We start from the raw sequence: 15,544 nt of genomic DNA, 5'->3' as shown, positions 1-15,544 counted from the left end.
TGTAACTGACAAACTACTACAACTGACAGTGGCAACAGTACATATGATTTGCAAGAGATAAATACTTACACCAGTTCAAATCCTCCCTTCTGTCTGCAGAAGTCTCAGTTCTGTTTAATTTGTCTTTTGTTTCTGTGCTCTTCTAATTAACTAACTTCTGTACTTAACTCTCAATCAACTCTGCTGGGATTATAGCATATTTTCCCTTGAAAACCAGTTTGGACAGTCATGGAACTCATCCTCTGTTCAGGCTGGTACTTCCAGTCCACACTGACACTTGATTTTGCAACAACAGGATAATGTCAGGACTCCCTTCTGGAATTTATGTATTGGCTATGAGACAGGGGTGAGCATCTAGTGGGAAAGGTTAGGCTGGCAAAGGAGAGGTTTTAGGTTATAGTAGGTAATCTCCACACAGTTTATCTCCCCCACATCCTCCAGTGGGTCATCATAACTATGTAGAAGTTCAATTTTCCTTCTGGTTCCTTTCTGTGGAGGCACCAATACATAGATGAAGTTTGAACTCCTGCATTACACTCTGAATTTGAAGCCTAAATACATAATTTCTTCTAACAGAGAGAACGGAGTTGGCAGCCCATGAAGAACTGAGGATTAGCTTTACCCCTTTCTTCATATTTTTGCATGAATTCAGACTTAGTTGATTTCCAGACAGATTTTCCCATTTCCATATGCATGTGCTTATTTTTGACATGGCATGGCTTATGCCAGGACTTGGCAGGTTGATCCACAATTGTGAACTTCCCTCCCAGACAAGGACCTTGAACCAAAGACCCAAATTCCTTCTGTCAGGATTTCTTGTGTAATACTGTAAAATAGTGGGCAGTCTAACATTTTCAAGCTCTGGTACCTTTCCAGTTTTAAATATCTGGTCTCAGAAAAGGGAAGAAAGATTATTTGAGTTTCACAAAGGTAACTGCTTGCATTCCTTGATCAGTTTTAAAGGGGAAAAAACCACTTCTAAGATCTGCAGATGGAAATTTAGGCTACTGAAATCAACTGTCTGCTGTGTGCCCTGTAACCTAGGTATCACCAAAGAATAATCCTGTCTACGGTACATGCTTATCTTTTTTCTATTGAGAATATAGTAAAATAACATCTTCTTCATTCACTTGGGATGCATTCTACTGCTTTCCTCTGAGCAGAAATTGAAATCTCCCAATCTGCAAAATTATTAAGATTTCATGTGTGCAGGGTTCCAGGATCTGCTCAGGATATAACCCTATAGCCCAACAGTGTTTTCCTCCCTGAGCCCATGTTCTGCTGACCTGAGTCACTGTGCAGGCACTGGCCTGGAGCAGCCAATGAGCTTAGGAAATGTACCTAATCCACATGCAGGTATCTTCTCTTTGTCAAAATTGACTTCAATTACAACATAAAACTTTCTAGGTTTTTCTAGAGCATTTTAGACAGAGTTTTGATGCGGTTGATCATAAACTGGATGCTAAAACTTAGCTTTAGGTGGTATTTAAAAGGCTGCCGACTCATCAGAAGTAGTACTGGTGATCAATCTGAGAACTGCTTCTTCTATCCTTTCTCATCAGAATTTTTTTGTTGGCTGATGCAGCAATTATTGTTAGTTAGGTGCAAATGATGAGTAGAAATGAATCAAACCATACTATTGAGCACAACTGAGCTGTCTGGACTTTATATTTTCCCTAACATAAAGAAATTGCTTATTTGACCCTGTTGCTCAATTCTCCATTTGCCAATGAAGTAAGACATCCTTGTGTTTCAAGACTGGCAAGGGACTGAAAGCAAATTTCTGAAATTTGGGTAAAAATTGTAAAGGGTAAAAAAAGACAGTAAATTCAGATAGACCTTTAACATAATTATGGATTACAATACTGAGTTATAAAACTTTCTTTTCAGCGTTTGTATCATTATAATGCCAGGTATTTTGATCCTGCCATAGCCAATCAGATTTCATGAGAACATTCATTTGGTTTGGAGCCAAGAAATAGGTGTAAACATCAGACCTCATTAGATTTTCCTGAACTGGACTGACATTGAGGTTTATTTCAGGCCATATATAATTATGTTGTAGTGTGTTCGTTAAGTTCATTTAATTCCTCCCCCATTTTATGTATCTGCTCCCCCCCATGTTGTGTAAAATGGTTCTACCCCCCTCAGTTTTCCCACCACAGCCCTGCCAGTTCTATTGTCAATCTGTTAGGTTATATAATTCCTCCTCCCCTTTTGCCCTTATATGTATGCTTTTTCTCCTCCCTGGGCCAAGTCAATCACCCCCCTGCTCCACCTAGTATTCCAGAAGCTTCTCCTCTTTGGGGGTTGTGGTTGGCTGTGGCCCCGGGACCCCTCCCATACCTGGTACCTATTGGGCTCTCCACTATGTCATTTGTGTTAAGTTCATCCCCTCTTCTCCCCCTATTGGTCTTCTGTAAACCCCTCCCGGGTCCACTCCTTCCCTTTATAACCCTGAAGCACCCCTTGTTCTGGGTCATTCACTGATACATCGTGGGCTTTCCCATAAACCTGTTTAGCCCCCAGCGAGTGTCCAGCTCCTTCCTTCTCGTCGTTAGCAGCGATCCAGTCCGCAGCCAGCACAGCCCGAGGCCTTACGACACCGAGGGGTGCTGGCAGACCATGCAGCGAGGTGTGGGCCTTAACCTCTGCTGGACTCTGACCTTCTCTGCTCTAGAAGGCTCAATACACGTCACCGCATAATTAGAAAGTTATTGTAATAATTCCAATTTGTTTCAGATCAAGACTTTTGCATTACGCCCTTTAAAGATGAGAACTAAAGTCTTCTATGCCCCAAGGCAGATCAAAGGAAAATTTGTCATGTTCTATCCATCTAGAGGACAATAAACATTTGTATCTGTCCTCCAACAAGAGCCAACTCCTGATGCCTGTAAGAGTGGCAGAGTTTCAGCAGAACCGAGGATGCCTGTAGATGTCATGTGTGTTTGTGAAAGGAAAAATCTGCATTTTATACAGGGTCATTTAAACCCACAATAATTAATTCATTTCTAAACTACTTTGTAGAATAAATCCATGTTGAAGCGTCTTATGAAAAATGATTCTGCAGAACTGACTGGATTGAATGATTTGGGAGTAGATTATTTCATCACAATTGAAAGCTTTTTCCATCTGCTGTCCTTGCATGCATAGCCTGTTTCTAGAAGCATTTTTGACAGATTTAAGCTGACTGGGTTTATGTATTTACTTAATTTGTACACAGCAGGGTACAGCATCTACAGGCGGCTTCAGAACTCTGAGGCCAGTGGATCAAAAAGTAATAAAAATATTTATTTTTCTGAATAAAACCAGATAAGCGGAAAGAAAGCATATATGTTGAAAAAGAGGAATTTATTATTAGTATTTTTGCTGCTGTTTAGTACAAGCTCTTCTGTTTGCAGTTTATCTTGTGCTCTTTAGAGAATTCTAGACCAAAATCATCTTCTTCTCAGGTTTTGACTATTGTGATCTCTCTGCAACAACCTTTTAATCTTTGTCTCTTAAGACCCTCCCCTCCTTCAGTCATTCAAAACACCTATCCCTGCAATTGTTGGAGAAAAATTTTATCTTTTGGCATCATCAGATATTTCCTATTGCCTTTGTCTGAAACATCTTGAAGGAATTTTTTCAACAGCTATGTTGTTCTGACATTTGAAATACTTTTCGATTTGGGGGTAGGTGTTTTATTTAAAAAAATATTACAAATCTGCGCTACATTTTTGTTTTATTGTCATAATTGATCCACTTTATACTACCTAGAAATCCATTGAGTATTAAAGGGCAAGTAGTGCCTCTGGAGCATACTGGAAGGGAATACAACTTTCCTGAAAATTATTAAATAGCATATTAAATGATTACCTCCTCTCAATTCATAATGAGCCCACCATATAATTCTCTTTTAACTTTTGCTATTTACTAATTTTTACTTAATTTAGTAACAAAACTGATCGTACAATAAATATTCAGTATGCCTTGCTGATAAATATTTTCTATTTGGGGAGAGGGTCCTGATTTTCTCATAATAGTATATTAAAATTCTCCATAAAATCTTGTAGAATTTCAGTATAAGAGGGGTTAGAGTTGAAAAATCCAAGTGTAAAGGTAGCAATGCCTGACTAAATTTATATGGTTACTTCTTATGGCCATTTGCTCTGATAACATGATACAGATTATGGCCATTCACTATAATAATGTGTTACTAATTGTCATCACAGAAACTGATGAGCAGTCTTGAGGTTTCACAAGCTGAATACCAGGAAGTCCAGTTTTTAAGACTGACCAATGCAAGAAGCTGCTGAGATGACTTTTTAGGTCTTAAAGAACTTTTAAACTCATAAGCAAAGTCAGGTTTGGCTTCATGGTTTATTGCTAATAAAATTGTTCTGTTGAAACATCCTATCAAAATACTCTAAATGGTTTCTTTGTTTGGGAGATATGTTCTCCTAATAATACTCTTCTGAAATCAGAACAGTGGATTGGAAAGGCCAAAAGATGAGATTCCAGAACTATTTCTGCAGTGCTCTGATTCAGAGAGCACAGCTCTATGGAAATTTAGGCACCATGAACCAACATCAACGGTTCAAGGAAAGGTTTTTCTTCTAGAGAAGTAACAGTGGGTGCAACTGGAGCTAAATATTGTTTCATGCTTCATATTGTCATAGGAAAATGTATAAAGGCAGGGCTGGATCAAAAGTGAGTGTGCTACAAGTAGAAAGAGAAATGCACATATCACCTAATTCTTCCACAAGGATTTTGGATGGTGTTGCAGACTGAAGTGATAAGCCAAAACATCCTCCCTCTTTCCAGGAGAGTGGGACACCTGCTGTCATCCTGATGGCACACTGGGGCCATGTGGGCTCTCTAGAACATTGTCCCCTCTGTTGTGCTGACTCTGTCCACCAATGCAGCAAAGAAAAACTCATTCCTCCCTTATTACTCTGTCCTGCCATTTTATTAACTTCCTCTTCCTCATTTTGATAATAGGGCACAACCTAGATCTGCCTCTACATCACCTCTTGCTCATGGAAAATTTATTTCCAATACATCTCAAAACCTGCACCAATTTTGATACCCAAACAGCTCCGTGAGGCAAAGAAATTTGACTAATAGATTAGAAAACAAAAGTGCAGGTCATAATTAAACAAAAATTAATATTTGAAGGAGTCTGAAGCATCAGGCTAAGAGGAGTTATGGAAGCTCCATATTTCAGGGAGAATACAACACTTCAGATGGTATGCTCTTAAATTGAGGGGAGCACATGAGCCAGTATGTTTTGTTCTGATGATTCATGATGTTTTCAGTCCATAACAAGACTTGAGGACAATAATGACAGAAGTTTTTCATTACATTTCTATTTATTTTATTAAGAAAAGCACCAAAAGCATTGTCCTTTTCATGAGACACTTGTCTAGCCCTTCTGTCTTTGATTCAGTATAATTAGAAGGAGAACTGTATGGATTGGGTGACCATCATATCTTCAGAAATTAGAAACAAAGTCATGTAAAGCAAAGCTGGAAATTCATCCCAGCAGTTTATCTCTTGTACAAACAAATGAATATTGCTCTATCCCAGTGCTCCTCCCTGAGTATCAGAACATGATATGAACTTTCTTTGGGGAAGATCCAACACATCTTCAGGAGCAAAATGAATGAGCCATGGACTCATTCTATTCCATTAATTCTAGATGCCAAAGACACAAAAGCTGATCTGGAAGGAAAATTCTGATTCCACAGTCTTTATTTTAAAAACCACTCTGTTGGGTTTTTTGGGTGAGTTTTGTGTTTTTTGGTTGTTGTTTGGTTGGTTTTTGTGGAGGTTATTTTTTTGTTTGTTTTGTTTTTGTTTGTTTTGGGGGTTTTTTTTGGTGGTATGTCTTATAATGGAGACTTAAATATTGCAGGCAAAGAAACTTCTTTATATTTTCATTTCTTTTTTCTTTTTTTTTTTGACACTGTAAGGCTTCTCACAGAGCTGCTACAAAGGGAAGTAACATTTCACTCAGTGGCAACCAAAGTAAAAAGCACATCTGCCCCAAAACATTTACTTTGTATCCACAAATCTGTCCATTTGTTTCAGTCGGTACTAATGTGACACTGTCTATTCCATTACAGTAGCTTGTAAATTATGATTAGACTTCCATTATATTTAAAATATATTTTCACACATATTTCTACAGAAATCAGGACAAAACATCTTCACCTTCTTCTTGGCTTAGTCATTTCCATTTGTGAAAATTAAGCTAGCTCAACTAAAAATTGGAAGACAGGAGAAAATCTGTCTCTTTTTTTGCCCTCTCTCCAAAGAGGTCACTACTTAGCACATTACTAGTTCTTAGTCATAGTAATTGTGAAGGAAGTGAGTTCAGGCTGTATCATGTGACAGTGAAATAAATTGCTGAATGTTCCATCCTCCAAATGATCAAATAGCAAAATATTTGTGTTGAAAAAGGGCAGCACTTTGTCCCTGTACTTACATGAGAATTTGTGTACACTCTGAAACTGATGGTCAGCAGATGTCAGAGGCTGGAAATCTCCCGTTTTGTGAGTCCAAAAGGAGCAAAATATGAGATAACCACCAATTTAATCTATAATATTTCTCTCAAACTGGGCACATGTCTCAGAGCAGAATTCTAAAGAGTTCAGAGAGAAAATTCAGATACTGAAAGAGTTTTAAGGGATCTTGGAAAATGTCTAGTTTAGACTAGACCCGTATGTTTAAGCTGGTTGAGACTGAGATGAGCTCAAACCACGAACAATTTTAAGTGGGAGTTGAACTTACATGCTAGTCTGTTCTGTGAGTCAGGCCAAAGTGCCTGTTATGACTAAGGAAGTTATTTGAGACTTTCTAGGGGCTAGATCACTGGAGACCTCCTCAAACGGCTGAGTCCTCACATTCTCATCCGGCTGATGTCAAAGACGCTCCTGAGCAGGGCCAAAAGCTTGACTGACTTTTCAGTTTATCAGTTCCACACCACTTTCAAATTATGATTGTAGGACAAGAGGAGGATTCCTCATTAGTTAAACTGACTGTCTTGGATTAAAGCTTAGTTGTGGAAGGGAGGTCCATCATCAGCTAATTTGTTTGTCTGCCTGGCAGGCTTTTATTTTGCTGTGGAAAAACCTTAAGCCCACAGTATAATGGCATTACTGTCTGGTATTCGTAATTCTAGCCACACAGTCCCCTTTCTTCAAAATTCATCTGCTCATTATTTGCTGAAGCCAACTTTATTTTTTCTGCAAGATGCAACAATAAGTAAACAACATATGTTGTTGATTCAAAGAATTAACAAAAGAGTATTTTTTTCCTGCTTGAAAATCCTGCCTGTTGAGTGTGTGTAATATACTTGCTGCTTTTGCTAATTTCTCCTGCTTCTAGATGTTTGCATTCAGAAGCTCAAAAGGACTTAGATGTTAATTGTACATGTGCTTTGAGTCATGAATTTATCCTTCTAAATATATCTTATATACACTTCGACAAATTCCTTTCTCTTTTCTTATTCTATCAGTCATTGTACAGATGAATACAAACATTTGTCCTGATCTTTAGGAAATGATTGTGCATGGCTGGGTGAGTTGAAGTTCCTATTTTCCTGCAGTGGAGTGTGATTTCATCTCTGGATTAGTGACACTGTGTTTAATGTACACGACTGTATGCGTTCTAACAGCAGCCAGCATTTAAAATCTGCTCTTACTGACATTGTTATCAGTTGTGCAGGACTGTTCCTCAAATGTCATCACTTTTACCTGCAAGGAATCCAGGCATATTATAAATGTAATAGTGGAAACAAACTTGTGTGTTATTCCCAAACCCATATTGAAAATCCTACCATGCAAACCAATAAAGAGCATTTAGCTGAAAGACATTGGTGGATTTGATGGCCCTTTTCAGTCAGTGATAGTAAAGGTGCAACTTTATTGTAAGTTCAGAGTGTAAGTTCTTCCCGGTAACGTTACTCACCCATCCAGTTTTCAGGAAAGCCTCTGACACATTTTTGCTGACATCCTCTGGTTCTTACACTGTCTGAATTGTTCTTTGGCTTTGAAGAACATTTATGCCAGTGAAGTGCTTGCGTGTGTGTTTGTCTAAATCTCAGTCACAGGAGGATTTACATAGGAAATTAAGATTAAATACCAGCAAATATAATTTGTAAAACAGTTGTCTAAACAGGAGAGGGAGCCATGTGAGACTTAGCTGGCCAATCAAAAAGCACAATGTGTAATGAGTCACATGAATATTCATACTGAGGAGCAAATGATCAAAGTCACCTAAACAAAAATAGCAAACAACTAAAAATTGAAGAACCATAAAAATAACTCATTTTGTAAAATTTACCTATGTCCTGGCTTTTCACAACTGCTTTTCTAAAATCTATTAGCTATCTGAAAGTAAAACTTTTTCCGAGTGTTCACTGATCTGCGAATTATGGGTAAAATACTGTCATGGTTTTATAGAGAGTGTGTTTTTGTCTTCTGTTAGCACCAGAAATCCTTCAATTGCAAAACATCTCCTTCCAGATACAGTTGGGAACATTGTTTATATGAGATATAGTGCATGATTTCAGACCAGTATAATACAACATATTATAACATTATTAACATTATTAACATTATAACATTATTAACTCACTATATTCAGTTCTCTGTGCCCCTGTGAATTAGGAAAAGGTAAGAGGAGGTGATACATGTTTAGCATTTATTCTTCGGTGTACTGGTGGAGACACACAATCATATTTAGTACTCTGAAATTATGGCAGTAAATTTTTAAAATTATTAAAGTAGAAAAAATCATGCCTTCTCTTTATGCAGCTCCTATTTTCTTTATCAGGCATTAAAACCCATTCTAAATAGGACATATGAAATAAAAACAAAGATGTATGTCAGTAATGTGAGAAAGTTTTCACTAAGTTGCAGTAAAATTTACAATACCAAGCAAAAAATTAGATAGTAAATATAATAGCAAATTTATTTTTTACTTATTTTATGATATTAATTGAGATTAACTCATAGGAACATTTTAAAATGCAGCCTACAGTTTAGATTTGTTTCAAGATAACTATAAACATGCTATTTTCAAAAGCATACATAAAGCCTATAAATTAATAACAAATGTTATGTTTAATATGTCTATATGTTAAATCTAACTGTGGAGAATATTATCTCATATGTCAAATTTAATCAATTATTTCACCTTTTCACAATATGTTTGCATGTGATGTACACACTAGCAATTATTAATTTAAATAAGGAAGAAAGTAATTATTCTTTTAATATAAATTCTCTGTGGACACTACATTTAAGCTATGCATTCCTACCCACTTGCATAGAGTTCTGCCAATTGTTTGTACAATAATGGAGTCTGCATTTCATTGTCTCCATCTACTCAATTATTCCTAATCTTTTCTGACATCTTGTCCATGAAGACCTGTCTGAAATCAGGCATCTGCTTCTGATTAGAATCAGTTGTGATTTACACATATCAACTTCTAATCTTGCTTTAGTCACTGGACCTTCGTGTGGTCACTAGTCTCTACTGGCTGAATGATTTCTAATTTGATTATCCTGCATTAGTCACCATCTAGCAGATGTAGACATGAAAAATTTCCCAGTAGGTTTATAAAGTCATTTATGACAGGAAGCAATTTTTCAATGCATTCATCACTTCTGTCTCCATCACGCCATTTCTTTCAACAAAGGGTTTTTGAAATATAATACCAAAAAAGGTGAAGCCATACAGCTCCAGTTTTAATGATTATGCTTCCAAGTTTCCCATACAGCCCAGGCTAGATGGGTTGTTCACTGAAAAGTTTGTCTTTTCTAAATAATTTGTGCTAACTTCTGTACACTTCTGGTTTTACTTATAATTGCCAGTAATCATGATATCTGTGAATAAATTTAAGTTCAGCAGTTAATCTCAATGCCATTAATTATTTACTCTGAGTGTTTTGTGATTGGTCGCCAGCCATACTGTGCTAACCACATGGTATTAGCACTGTATTAGCTGCTAGACTCATTACATCTCCTTTTTATTATTGAGCTAAAAATAAATTATAGACTAATGAATAACAAAATTCATATTCTTTTAATTAGTGACTTCATGTCCTCGCTGAGACAGACATCTTCCTGAGAGGGAACGCCTTTGTCAGAGCAGCTGAGATAGCTTGAATAAACAGGATATTCAGCACAGGAGACCTTCTTCAGGTATGAAACTGTGCAATCCTCAAAGTCAGGCACAGATTGCTCCAAGGTTTAGTAAACCTGTTATGAATTAGACCTATGGGGAGACAATGTAGTTTGAAACTGAAACAAAGAGGAGGGAGGAGGCATTTACGTAACTACTAAGTTAGCTAAATTATATGGGAGAGAATAAAGAGAGTTAGGTGGATTGCTGTCTGTAGGACATGGAAAAGAAATAAATATTATGGTAGGATATTTATGTGAAATATTAATTTTTCAAACAGTTATGAGAGGTAAACCCAAATAACATAAAATTTGACAAATACAAGATATCATGGGATGCAATAAAAGCTGAAAGATGTGGAAGAAAAGATGTTTCTTTATGTTCGTTATTCAGCAGGTTTTAGTCAGCACTAAATCAGTTAAAGACTTCTGGAACATTATTGCCCATAAACTGCAAGAAATTTTCAAATTTTCACTTTATAATATGGGCTAAACACAAAGGTTATAAGAATAATTTTTTTTTCTTTGTGAGTAAGTTTAATTTTTTTTTTTTTTTTTGAGGGATCAGTAATGTCCAAGAGGAAAAATCACTCTGGGCAGAGGAGCCATCACATGGTCTGTTCAGGATTCAGAAAGGTCTACAATTTTGAAGCTGATCTCTACAAGGGAATAAATGCATAATAATAATAATCTCTGTTTCATTATTGCTCATGATTTTAACATCTTGATTTTCAATTTCATATTTAAATCTATTCTGGCTCTTATATTCCTCAGGTCACGATCCAAAAAAGAACAGTAATTGCATGTGTCTGCTTTTAAAATGCAATAAACTCAATGTTTCAAAAATTAAATAAACATTTAGGCTTAAACCAAAGATAAATACATGCAAGTGCTAGCAAGTGTATGTTTGTCCTAAAAACTGGTAAAATAGTAAAAGTTTTATTAAATGGATCTCTTAAAGAAATGTGAAGTTGATATCATAACAAAAATGGTCGCTTGTCCCCATTATCAAACTATTCACAGGCACAGCTTTGCAGTTAGGACAGTGAGTATTGAATAATCCCTGTGCATCCATGAAATATGCAATATCATTTTGACATTTGCTCAAACTCCATTTTACCCAAAATTATTTTAGTTTTTAATTTTACAGTGAAATACAACTACGTATGCAATCATTTTATTTTTTTTTCTTGTTTTTGTCCTTTTTCTAAAGAAGACCACAAATAGAATTGCTGCTATCTCTGTTACTGTATTGTGCTTGTTCTAACTGAATGGAAGCCCCACATATGGAATAAAGTTCCTTCAGCATCCCATCCCTATTCCTCTGCAATGAAGTGGCTGGGTAATGATGGTCCCATTCACAGCAGAACTCCCTTTAATCTGTTTGACCACCTCAGCTGAGAAAGAACATTTGATGACCTAGCAACTCCTGCATAATTTACTCGTGACTAGGGCTTGAACTCAATGAAATGAATGTTTTAGAAAAATATTAATCTTGACTTTTTATCCAAGAGGGACAAGATGTACCACGGAGCCAGGACATTTCAAATATCGGGGCTGAAACCCTGTCAGCCCTTTAAGACTTTTTTTTTTTCTCACATGAGGAAAGTTAGTTCACCTGTTTTTTCTGGAATACTTTATTCCCCAGTGTGCATCTAAGGAATTACACCACAGCAGGATGACCTGAAAGCAATCATTGTGTCTGAGTCAAGACAAAATCAGGTTTTATGAAATTGAGAATGCAGTTTGATTAAGGGGGAGTGAGAGAAAGAATGGAGAGGTAGGAGCAGTTATAGCATTCAGGCTCTCAGCTTTCTTCCTGGTACACATGAAATTCTGCCCAAAGAAAATTTGTCAATATATACATTTTGGAAAATCTTTGCCTTTTGTTGAAGCAATGAAGTACTAGGGAAGAAAATCTATCAAAAAATTACTAAGCACTTCAATATTGCTTTTTGTGGGGATTTTTGTGGGAATTTGAGGGAGTTATACTGAAAACTAAGCATGAAGTTTCTGTCCACATTCTTCCTAATTAGAGAATGGAGAAAGTGAATCACTTGTAACTGGGATTTTTTTCTAGTACTTTTTCTTCACTATTTCCAGTTTTTCCTTTAGTCTCCAGACTTATTTTTTGCTGTTGTTTTATTTGATAAATAGATGTTCTCAGAAATCTGTTATCTATGGCAAAGGAAATTCATTACATTTTCCTGGGTCTTGTAGTAAGCTTTCAGTTCTTCAGGTTTTTTATATCCAGGGACAGGGAGTACCTTAAGCAGCATGAGATCCAGCATTCACTGGGAATGTGTGGCCTTGAATTCCACAACTTATTTTGATATAAAATAATTAAGCATTGTCGAAGGCAAGCAGTTGTGTGCATCTCATTCTTTCAGAGCTGCACTGGTAAAAGTATGGGACTGTCTGCTCTTGGAGGGCTTTTCTTCTCATTCTCAGAGTCAGTGTTAGCTCATATTTCTGTTTGTTTCTCTATGGGCCACTCTGTACAGCAGATATGTATTTTACTCCATGATCTACAGCTAAGGCATGTTTCCTTAGTTGGGAGCCAGCTGAACCTGAGCTGAAAGCTGACATGTGGTTTATTTTAATGGGAAATTTCTTCTGTTTCATCATGGTATTTGTCATCTTAAAGTAACTGCAAGTTGTAGTCATATATATCTTCTCCCTTGAGTGGGATTTCCCATATGATGGGGAAAAAATAGCAGAGTGTCATGAAATTTGAGTACTGAAAGGGAACACCTTTCCTCAATCTCAAATTGTTTCAAACACAAAGTAATGGCTTCTCAGCAAGAAGACAGGCAGGCTATTATCAAAGCATATATTTTATTTTACTCTGTCCTAGTAGAGGCAGAATATCTCTCACAGAATCTCCCTCACTAAAAAAAGAGAAGGAGTTTCTTAGCATTTTAACATTTTTAAACATAGGTAATTTGAATGTGTTAAGAACCACCAAATAAATCTTGCCCTCTTTGTCTTCAGTTTTTATTTAGGCTTATTACACAAGGACTATGATAATCAGGAAATTTTTGTGTAGATAAATGTTTTTCACCACAGTTTGAAATTAGAGTAGTTAAATAATTGAAGATATTGCCTACTTTATGGGAGACAGATTTTGGAACCTGACTTCAGCCACCTACAGAGACTTCTGTAGGCTCCATGTGTAAATTGGGAATAGTCAGTCTGTAAAAATGACTTAATAACTTGGTGAGTTCTTTTGGATGATCTATGAAGTACAAAAGTACATTCTACAAAAGCTGATGCCTCTCTTGCATTCTTTGACAGCGATACCATGATGTAAGCGTAGGTCTCTTTGTGAAGAAAATTAACATTTTCTAAAGCACTAATCATCAGTTCTCTTATGAATTGGAGTTGAAATTAGAAGAGTCTTAGAAAACACTACCTTATGATGAAGTGGAAATCTCTTTTTCACTGAAAAATCCATAGATGGAGAAAATCATATGTTTTTCTGAGCTCTTGTACAAGAGGAGGTCAGTGGTATGTCTGGACAGGAAAATTGGGAAAAAAGGAAAATTGGGGCTGATCACATATGAAACTGATTAGATTGTTGGCTCTTCTCTAAAAAATACCAAAAAAAAACAAAAAAGGAAGAAACCTCGTCCTGCATTCAAATTTAAGTTCTTTATAAACTGTGAATTTTTCCACCCATCTAATGGCATTTGTCTGAAGTACAGTGACAAGGAAAAGGTTTAATAAATAAATAATTTTCAGCATTTTATTTGTAATATTGAAACAGAGGATGCAGGAAAAAATTAGTTAAACATAACATTAAGGACTGCAATTTTCATGTATGGAAATATGTTCATCATTAAAAAGTGCTACATCTTGATATGGTTGACCAGTTGAAGTTTCAACAATAAAAAACCATTGGTTTGGCTTCTTTCATAACTAAGTGTCCATAATTTCTTCTCTGTTTCGAGATACCTTCTCATCTTTCTTCTTACCCCTTTCTTTTTTTTTTTTCCTTTCTTGTCCTTTTTCTCTTCTTTCTTTCTTTTTTTTTTTTTCTTTTTCTTTCCTTTTTTTTATTTAAATATAGCCAAGGGAATTTTAAACTACTCTGCCATCCACATCTGTCTACCTTTTATGATGGAACTAAGATGCCTAACTTAAAAACTTACATGATCAAGGGAAAGGGACATGTCTTTCCAGAGGGAGAAATGTGGTCCTGGTTGGACTGATTTGACATAAAATGAACGTTGGTTTCTCTTCATGGGTGTAGTCCAAGCATTAAAGATGAATGAAGGCATGCACGTGCAAAACGTGGGCCCAAATAAGCTGTCAGATGGAAACAGTCACTAAAGACAAAACTCAGGGGCAATATACCTCAGGAATTTTGCTCAGGGTGAGGGGAACTCACTAGGAACTGTGAGAAGAGTTAAGAATATAAAACCATCTGGTTTTAGTCAGATTTAAAACTCATGTGTGCCAACATCATGTTGTTGATAGTGGTCAGCAAATGCTTTGGTAACTGCACAGCTGTGCAGCTTCCAGCCATCTCTTCTAGGGGCTTTCTCAGACTGAAGATTACTCCACATCATCTGGTTTATTAGTTTTTGATGGATCTTCCAGTGCTTAATTTTTTTAATGCGTTTCTGAATCCATTTACACTTTTGGCATGGGAAATTATCTGTGGCAGTGAGTTCCACAATATAATGAGGTGTTGTGTGAAAAGGGACTCCAGTTGCTTCCTTCAACCCTACTGCCTGATAATTCTACCTAGTTTTTCCCCATCCCTGTGTTGTAAAATACAGAAATTATTATACTCCAGTGACCTTCTCAGCCTCTTCATGATTTTACAGCCTGTCAAATCACCCTTGGTCTCTTCCTTTCCTGAGAATGGTTCTAGACTATTTAAAACTTCTCAGGTGGAAAACATTCCTCTGCACTCATCATCCTTGTCATAGCTCTCTGTATCTTTTCAAGTTTTACTATATTTATTTGGAGAGGAGAGTGGTGAGGAGCACTTTCAGCAGCATAGCAGGTGTGTTTTGAGTTTTACAGTGTTCCTATTGTGTCTTTAACAGCATTTAATTATTCTCTGATTGTTGATGATCACTGAACTGGTGATTCTAGAGAAACAACAAAGATCCAGAAATCCTTTTCCTCACTGAGGGCAGTTTATTTAAAGTCCATAATGACATAGGAGTAACTAGATTTTGACTATTTTATATTTATCAACACTTAATTTTTATTCAACCTTTTAACCATCCAATATAATCTAGCATATTTGACTTTCCAAAGTCAGTTTCTGACATTAGAGTCTCAAAAAGATGAGTATCAACAGTTTTTGTTTTTCTTTTCATTTATATTCAGCCATATGCATTTAAGTGCAG

This window comes from Melospiza georgiana, chromosome 4 (assembly GCF_028018845.1).
Source record: "Melospiza georgiana isolate bMelGeo1 chromosome 4, bMelGeo1.pri, whole genome shotgun sequence".
NCBI classification, from domain to species: domain Eukaryota; kingdom Metazoa; phylum Chordata; class Aves; order Passeriformes; family Passerellidae; genus Melospiza; species Melospiza georgiana.
The sequence above is the reverse complement of the archived record's forward strand: the minus strand, read 5'-3'. Positions refer to the sequence as shown.